We start from the raw sequence: 9,411 nt of genomic DNA on the forward strand, positions 1-9,411 counted from the left end.
AGTCCGATGATCGGCACACGCCAGCGTGTCCAGCATGGCTAACAACGTGGCTAAAACAATTCACGACCCGCCCCGTTGGATTTGCGCAGATTTACATAATTTAAACAAATAGCACTTGAAGTCCTTTGTAAGGATCTCCGTTCACACGGCTTGGCTCAGGTGCCGCTCAGTCTCTCTCTTTTTCGAGAGAGAAGGATCTGTTGTCCTTTGTCACACGGATGCCGTCATATTAGCACAAATCTGCTTACCTTTGTTGTTGAGTTTCGAGTGCCGAGATTGGCCCAGATTGGCCTAGATCTCACTATGTTTTGTCGTCGTTCTCGTGCTCTTGATTTGTGACAATTGTCACAATGCACTCGAGGCTTAGGCTCGAGGTGAGAGCCTCTCTAGCACCTTCTTCTTCTGCCGCAATCTGCGTAATCCCGATGCAAATCTTACTAATGTGATTCATATCAAGAGTGTCACACAGGCCACGCACAGTTTGCATATCTGAAATGCCAACTGCACTTCGTATCTGTATCTTTATCTGCATTATGTAGCTGTATCTGTATCTGTGTCTGTGATTGTGTCTTTGGCTTGCTGTTCTTTTAACACTTTGCTGCTGTAACTCGAGCTCTTGCCTGGTTAATTAAAAGAACGTTTTGTTATCCTTTGTTGTCCTTTCACAGCTCGCAAATAAAGTATCGCATTATTTGTTGGCTGTCGGCATTTCCGATTCTTCTCGATTTTCCCCCCGCTGCTTCCCACGTTGTGTAATTCTACTTTTGGCAAAATGGTTTTTGTCTGCCTGGCAACTGTCGATAAATTATCATTTTATCTGCAATTTATTTGATTGCAAAATGCTATTAAGCCTACAATGCAATTATTGCGCTCTCTGGCAATTTGTCCGTGATTTTCTCCATGCAAATGTGCGTACGATAAATGTGTGTGTGTGTGGGAGTGTGGGAGAGTGTAAAGGTGTGCGGGTGTCTGGCATAGTGATAACAGTAAATGCCATTTTAGGGCGCACAATAAATCATAGCAACAATAGTGCACACACATTTCATTTACATTATTTTGGTCGAGTTTTTCCCACTTAATTTAAGTATTTGTACAAATATTTTATGCATGTATGGAATATTATTATTTGTTTCTATGAATATAGAATTAAATAACACATAAAACAATAATTTTTTTAATTGATAACCTTAGAAAAATCAAAATTCATCTTAAGGTCCCAGGTTAAGTATTTAATTTAATTTAATGATACTATGAAGTTTCCAAATTTGTATAACAGAAAAGATTTATAGCTTACAATAAAAAAGTAAAATTTGTTCAACTTATATTCAAAGAGTCTGCGTATGTATATATTAAACAAGTAAGAAAGCTACAGTCGAGTGTGCTCGACTGTGAGATACCCGCTACCCATTTTTAATAAAGGCAAAATATTGCGGTATCATTTTCAAAATATACCGAAAATACTTAAAACATACTAAAAATATACCAAATGGTATGTTTGGTATATCGATATAGTACACCATTCAAAATATACCATAGGCGGCACAATATACCAGATTGTCAGCCAAAGCAACTCAGACCCCTAGTAATTAGGCGTTTTTGCCCATACAAAAGTATTTCTTTAATAACTTCCACAATTTTTATCTGATCGCAACCAAATGTTCATAACTACTATAGTAATTATTGTATATACCAAAATTCGCAACTCTAGCTTTAAAATTAGGCTTGTTATTCAATTTTTTTTTATTTGTAGGGGCGGAAGTGGGCGTGGCAAAAATTTGAAACAAATTTGATCTGCGTGCAAACATAACAAATGCTGTCGAAAAATTATAGCTCTATCTCTTATAGTCTCTGAGATCTAGGTGTTCATACGGACGGACGGACAGACACACAGACACACAGACACACAGACGGACAGACGGACAGACGGACATGGCTATATCGTCTCGGCTGACGCTGATCAAGAATATATATACTTTATAGGGTCGGAGATGCCTCCTTCTACCTGTTACATACATTTCCTGCCGGCACAAAGTTATAATACCCTTCTACCCTATGGGTAGCGGCTATAAAAAGTAATTGAAGTCCTTTTTTTTAATTATAAATAAATAAAATTATATTTGGCTCTAAATGCGAGCTATACTTTTATAAATTCAACTTATTGATTTATTACTCAGATAATTTATTAATCTATCAGTTAACTTTAATTGCTACAGTTAAAGCTATAATAGAATTTTAAGATTTTGTACTACGTCTTTTAATGACGTTTTTAAGTGCCAAATTATTATTATTATTCAAGAAAAGTATAATAAACTTCCCAATATTTAAGCAATGAATACTTAATGAACTCTTATGGCTTATGATTCAAGTGCACTGAAAAAATATAAGTTTATAAAACTAAGAATATAACTATAAGATTTGGTTCCTCTTATTATATCAAAAGTTCTTGTAATTAAGATGTGTTTTCTAAGCTTGAGATTTTCGTGTATCAATTTTTTAGACAAAAATTCTTAGTGCTAAGAATGAGTATGGAATTTTTTCGGTGTACTATTGTAATTTGTTTATTATTATAGTAATTTCAATAACATATCTTTGGATATTCTTTTCTAAGTCTAGAGGGTGCTAATGCTTTGAGCCATTATAGATTTAAAGGTGTTCTTTTCTAATATCACATTTTCTAGTTGATGCTATATTTCTTAACCATCTATCAACCGTGTTTCATAGCAAACCAAACAAACTATACTCGTATTACAACGCTTCTATAATACATAAATTTATGAAAACGCAAATTGACAAAAGTGTACATAAATAATATAGTTATTCGGAAAGTAGGAGAGTGTGTACTATGTAGATTTATATCGCTTGAATGCGCCATTCTCCTTTTGTTGTTGTCGAACATTAAAATGGCGTGAAAATTATTGCCATTGATTTTTGTTGCATGCTGCAGCAGCATTGCTGTGGCATTGTTGCATGTTCAATGCGAGTGGCTTTTATTGTTGCTGTTGTTCGAGTTGTTGTTGTTGTTGCTGTTGCTGTGGTGCGGTGGCCATTGCACAATTTGCGCAACAATTTGCGTACATTTAAAAAGAAGCGCTTTCGACCATTAATAATAATTGCTGTGATTTAAATTTTAATGGATATCGCTGGTAAACAAATGCTTGCTCCTCGCTCGATTGCAGGTCGTATATGGAATATCCTTTATATATATGCATATCTTTATAGATGTGTGTGTGAGTGCTTGGGCATTTGTTTAATGTTTGTTTGTGTTTCCTCTGATAATTTGTATTTATTGCCGTGCTCGAAATGGGAAATGAGAATTTGGCTCCGAGGAGCAGAAGTTCGAGAGGACAATGCCAAAAACTTGAGAGCTTATTTTCCCTCTCACAGTTGTATGCTGACAATTTTAATTTAATTTGAATTCAAATTGCTTTCAGACACTGCAGCAGCAAACACACTTTTGCCGGTTGAAAGCAATCGCAACAATTCAATCACTTTGATGTTTGTTGCCCACAAAACAGCACCATCAACATCACCATCAACATCACCATCGACATCGTCATCGTCATCGCCACCACCAAACTGTCAATGTTAGCTGCTGTTCCTGCTGCCAATGCCACGCCCTCCAATTCGCCCAGCTCTCGACAGTTAAGCGCTATAGTCGTCGCTTCTTTTTTAACATCAATGCGATTGCATTCATTTCCCCTCGACACACACCGCGTTCACCCGCTCACAGGCAGCAGCAACAGCAGCAGCAACAGCAGCTAGCATCATGTAATTTCTTTAATGGTTTTCCATTCCACATCCGCAATGGTGTTCACGCCCACAACTCGCCAACAGCCAAATGTGCCCCCAAAAATACTGAGTACAAAACCAACACGGAAGCCAAATAAGGTGTAAAATTTGTATGTGCACACAAAAGCTGAGTTATAGTCGTTGTAGGAGTGATGACAAATTCGCCACAGTGGACACACTTTCAAGTGAAATTATTGCCAATGCAATGGGAACGAGATGGCAATACTTAATGGATAGAGAAAAGCATAATATTGATTTTATATTCTTTAATGTAATTAATATGACAACTAAATTATGGATGAAAATTAAAAACTTAAGCATTTATTTAGTACGTGATTTTAAAAGGAATAAAAAAACATTTTCGTATTATTAGCAATATATTATAATATAGCTTTATTAAACACTCTAAAGAAATATATAATATAAGAAATTGAATTGAATACTCTGAGGATTCAACCTATAAAATGAAAATTCTTTCAAATATTCTAAATAGTATTGGTTTTGTTGTATATCAAATAATAATGACTATGGAATTCATGTCATTGATCTCATAATAATAGTATATATGCTAAAATCTACATATTCAGATGGATAGCTTCATATTTAAGATATTACTTTGCTTATGAGTAGAAGAATAACCAGAGTTTATAGCAAAAAATTAAGACTGACTTATTTGACTGAATGTTTTCTATTTACTAATTTCAAACAGAGATCATATAAAAGAAAGAGAGATACAAAATAAGAGCAAAGTAGTCTTTTCTTAAATGTTCTGAATTTTTCATAGAACTTTTATTTATCTATTTTAGGCAGAGCTCGCAAAAACGGTCCGCTCTTTTTTTTTTGCTCATTCTCTCCACTTAAAAAAAGACTCAAAAACGAAATGCAATCGTTGGCTGACCAGCAATTAATTAAATTTAAGTGTTTCTTAGAATTAAAAAGTATAGCAAAAAAATACTGAATACTTATCAAATCTTTTATTTAATTATATTACGATTGTAACTTAGCATTAAAATATTAGAGAGCAGCTTCCGCCTTTACACTAAAGATCTTTTTGTAGTTGAACTTTAACTTTTAGTATCTTTAGAATTTAATTACATTTCGCTTTACGGGTTTTTCATTGTGCAAGTTTGGCAACTATTTTAGCTTTTGTGTGTGCGGCCTAAACGCATTAAAACACTTCATTATGCTTAATCCTATGTGATAACAAAAGCCACACACGCACCCAACGCAAACACACTAACTGAACATACAAACAGAGAAGAGAATACAACCCAATCTCAGTCCCAAACCCATGTCCATGACCATATATCCCCGCCCCATAAGTGAGGCCGAAGCATATGGCAATGAAATACACTTGAACAACTTTATTACCAGACTGAATCTCGCAGCTAAGGGCTGATGATGAGGCACAGAAAACTAACCGGGTTCGTTTTAATGGAACGAGCTGCATTTGCATTAGGGGAATGGCCATGATAATGACTGAAGGGGCAGGAGGCAAGGGAACGGGGTTCGCTTAACAAGTTTTATACAAATCACGGCACGTCAGAAACCATAAAGTGTATAAATACTTACTTGGCAGGCAGCAAACTACTTACATACATACGTGTTGTGTAGTATTTTACCCTCGTCCTTCTCTGCTGATCCCGCGTATCCTTGACATTAGAGGAGTGCGTGCACGTGACTCCTGGCGATGATGGGCTTTCAACCACTTTGATTTCGCGTTGTTTGCTGTAAATTTTACGCCTGATTACAAATGAGACCGCCTTGCTGATTGATAAAAATCTCACGGTAATAGGCCAAACAAGTAGGAAAGCTGCAGTCCAGAATGCTCGACTGTCAGATACCCGATACCCATTTTGAATAAAAGCAAAACAGTGCGGTATTCATTTTAAAATGTACCAAATTAATAAACCGGAAAAAAATACTAAAAAATATCAAAGGATATTTTTGGTATATTGATATAGTACGACTTTCTAAATATACCGTAGAGTGCCAAATATACCAACATATTTGGTACATTGATATAGTAATACACTCAAAATATACCGTACAGGGTCAATTATACCAACATATTTGGTATATCGATATAGCACAACATACAAAATATACCGTAATGTCAAATATACCAACATATTTGGTACATTGATTTATTACTACATTCAAAATATACCATAGAATATCAAAAATACCAAAATATTTTGTACATTGATATTGTAATATATTCAAAATATACCGAAGAGTGCCAAATATACCAAAATTATATCTCTATCATCATATGGACAGACGGACATAACTATATCGTCTCAGTTGTTGAAGCTGATCAAGAATATACTATAAATAGTTTATATTTTATTATTCTGGTAGCACAAGCGCATAATACCCATCTATTCTATGAGTAGCGGGTATAAAAAAAGGCGTTTCAGGGCATTCACATGCATTTAACATAATTTTACATTTGTTACATTTTATGCGACGACCCTTTGGCAAAGTGCACAATTCCCGTGTTTGGCCAACAGAAATTGCACACTTGGCCAGCTCGGCTGAGCACATAATTATTAGCCTGGCTTTCGATCGGTTGATCATGATCTTAGATCACGGGCTTAGACTGGCGCCAGTCTCAATCTCCATCTCCATCTTCGACTCTGTCTCAATCTCAGTCTTAGGCTTCGTCTTCATAATTTTTGGCTTTGCATCGAATGCAAATGCACAAGCAGAAGGGTAAGGGTAATCACTCTGGGCCAACTCCTTGAAATTGCTGTGGCATATCTTAATCCCATCTAATGCTTAGAGTATAATCCTAGGTAGCAATCATAGCTATAGCTACCGTTTGGATGGTCGCCGCCTTGCTTCGCTGCTCTCTCTGTGTATTCTCTCAGCGTTGGCAACAAATTGGATTACAATTAAATTGCATTTACATACAACGAACGAACGAACGCATGCCTCATGCCTCATGCCTCATGCATTGTTTGACTGCGTTGTTAGGCCTCAATTAAAAATTGCCATGTTTCCATTTTGATAAGACCCCGGACTCGATATCCAGCTGTGCCTGTTTTGCTTTTACATTTTAGATGCACAAGATAATTGGGACTATGCATGATGCAGAGAAATGATACACGACCTTAAACAAAATGTTTGCACAGAATGGAAATGATAATTACATGGAAAATTGTAGAATTTTATTGCGGTAACAGATGTAAATTACTAATGGTTTGATACAATATTAAAAAAAAAATACAATTTTAATGTTGTAAATAGTGAAATACGAAATTTATGGCTTATAATATACGAATTTTTTTTATAAGTATTTTCAATCTATTGATATGCATATTTATATCTTAAAATGTTGAGATGGAATGCATGAATGAAATTATTTAATCTGAACTTATGAACCTTATTTTGTTTATATGTATTTAAATAATCTGGTCATCATTAAAGTGTTACAATGTTCTGAAGTCTTTTTTTATTATAGCATTTTTCTTATAGCAGCTAAATAAAATAATAAAATATGGTAAAGTTGTGACAATAATAGAATATTTAATGTTGATAAAAATACAAATAGCTTTTAATTGAAAGAGAATAGAATCAATAAAATGTCTTAAAAATTCTTTTCTTTATAAATATTCACAACTTACTCTGACAATCAACATAGATCTAATAGTTCAAAGTCAACAAGGATATTGCCAAATTTCTATTTAAAATATGTTAAATTGTTATAAAATTAGTTACAAAATTTAGTATAAATTGCTAAAATAATTGATATCCATAAATGTATTTGCAATCAATGATTAAAGTGTTTATTGCAAAAGTCATTAAAATTAATTGCAAATACTTTATATTGAAATTAAAAGGTGCGCAATTGATGTTATTAATCTACTCAAATTTACTAGTAATTGTCAATCTACAAAAATATTGATTACATATTTTTATTTTCAATGCTTAATTTGTATAAATGTTACTGACTACAAAATATTATAATAAGTTAACAAATGCATTGATTTCTTTAAAAAATCGTTTTACTTATCAAGAATATTGATTACGATTTTGGATTGCAATATTTAAATTGTTGTTAAAGTGAAAATATAATAAATTGAATCCTGTCGTTTTTTATTATAAAATGTGCAAAATACTTTGTCAATCAATAAATACGTTGACAAGCATGTTGATTACAAATATCTATTTAAAATATGGAAATTGTTTTAAATGTAGCCAAGCATAAAATCTGATATTTGCAAAAATAATTGATTTACAATATTCGACTATCGCTTTGATTGCAAAGTTTCTGTTGGAGAACTATGAGAGAGAGAGAGAGAGAGAGAGAGAGAGAGAGAGAGAGCGAGAGAGAGGCCAATGTACTCGACGCGTTGCCAATAAGCCAGGATATGAGTGTATATCCAACCATAATGCATCATCATTAGCCAGAACAGAGAGCAGAGCACTTCAGGCTCTGTCTGTGATTGTGATAGCTTTTAGCATTCGCCCAAAAAAAAATAATTGAATTGTTCTTCATTATTTATTTTATTATTTTGCTTGTCTCTTATTATCGTTCCAGCTTATGTTCAGCTATTGCGAAACTCACTATCATCATCCTGCCTGCTGCTCCATTGTTTCAATGTGCCGCCCCCTCACACACACACGCACACTGAGTGTATGAAGCACTTTTGTGGCAACGCCATCGTCATCTACATCGCCATCGCCATCGCCATCGTCATCAACGTGGCGCGTCATAAAATACGCGAATTGCATTTGCCATTTACGATGTGTCTTTCTTTGTTTCTTTCCTGTTTTTTTTTCCCAGTCGATGTTGTTGCTCTGCTCTCTCTCTCTGTTATTGCTCTTCTTGGGGGGATGTGGAGGAGGAGAATGGCACCGCGAACCGGGCGAGCTGATTCCTTTGGGGATTTTGCGCACAAAGCAGTGCCAAATTGAATGTGGGATTTGACAAAGATATAGACGAGCAACGACGACGACGACGACGCCCGCCTCGCCTTTACAGTCATGTGGCAAAAGGGGGGGCGAGTAATTTTATTGTGCTGCCTTTTATGATGTGGCGACAAATTGATATTTCCTTCAGCGGGGACTTGATGCGCCAGCAAAGGCAATTTAGATACACTCTCACACACACACTCAGACTTACAGTGAGAGCGAAAAGTAACCGCAAATCGGCTGGACGCGCTCGCTGGGCGGTCTTCAAATCCCGCCCGCTGCGCTCTTGTTGTTGCTTGTTTGTTTTGTTGTCCGCCTTATAAAATAATTAAGTCTTAGCCACTGTTTTGTTGCCTGTTGTCTGTTGTCGGCTGTTTCTGTTTGTTGTCTTTGAATGCGCGCATCCTAGCGGCATTAAGGACTTTAGCACGATTTTTCGCAGGGTTGCCATTCACCATTCCCCCTTTAAAAAAAAAAGATCCTTTTGCAGTGCATGAATTTGAAACTTTTACTGTGCTACTTTAATTTCATTTGATCAAATGCGTGCGCTCCGCTCTCTCTCTCTCTCTCTCGCTGTTCAAACATCCCTTCGCTCTTTAGGCTGAAATCAACTGTAAGTTAATCGCATTAATCCGCGATCGTTTTTCAAGTGGATCCTGTTTTGGGTAGCTTGTGATCCTTTTTTTTACTGCGACGCAT

Source organism: Drosophila nasuta, chromosome 2R (assembly GCF_023558535.2).
Source record: "Drosophila nasuta strain 15112-1781.00 chromosome 2R, ASM2355853v1, whole genome shotgun sequence".
NCBI classification, from domain to species: Eukaryota; Metazoa; Arthropoda; class Insecta; order Diptera; family Drosophilidae; genus Drosophila; species Drosophila nasuta.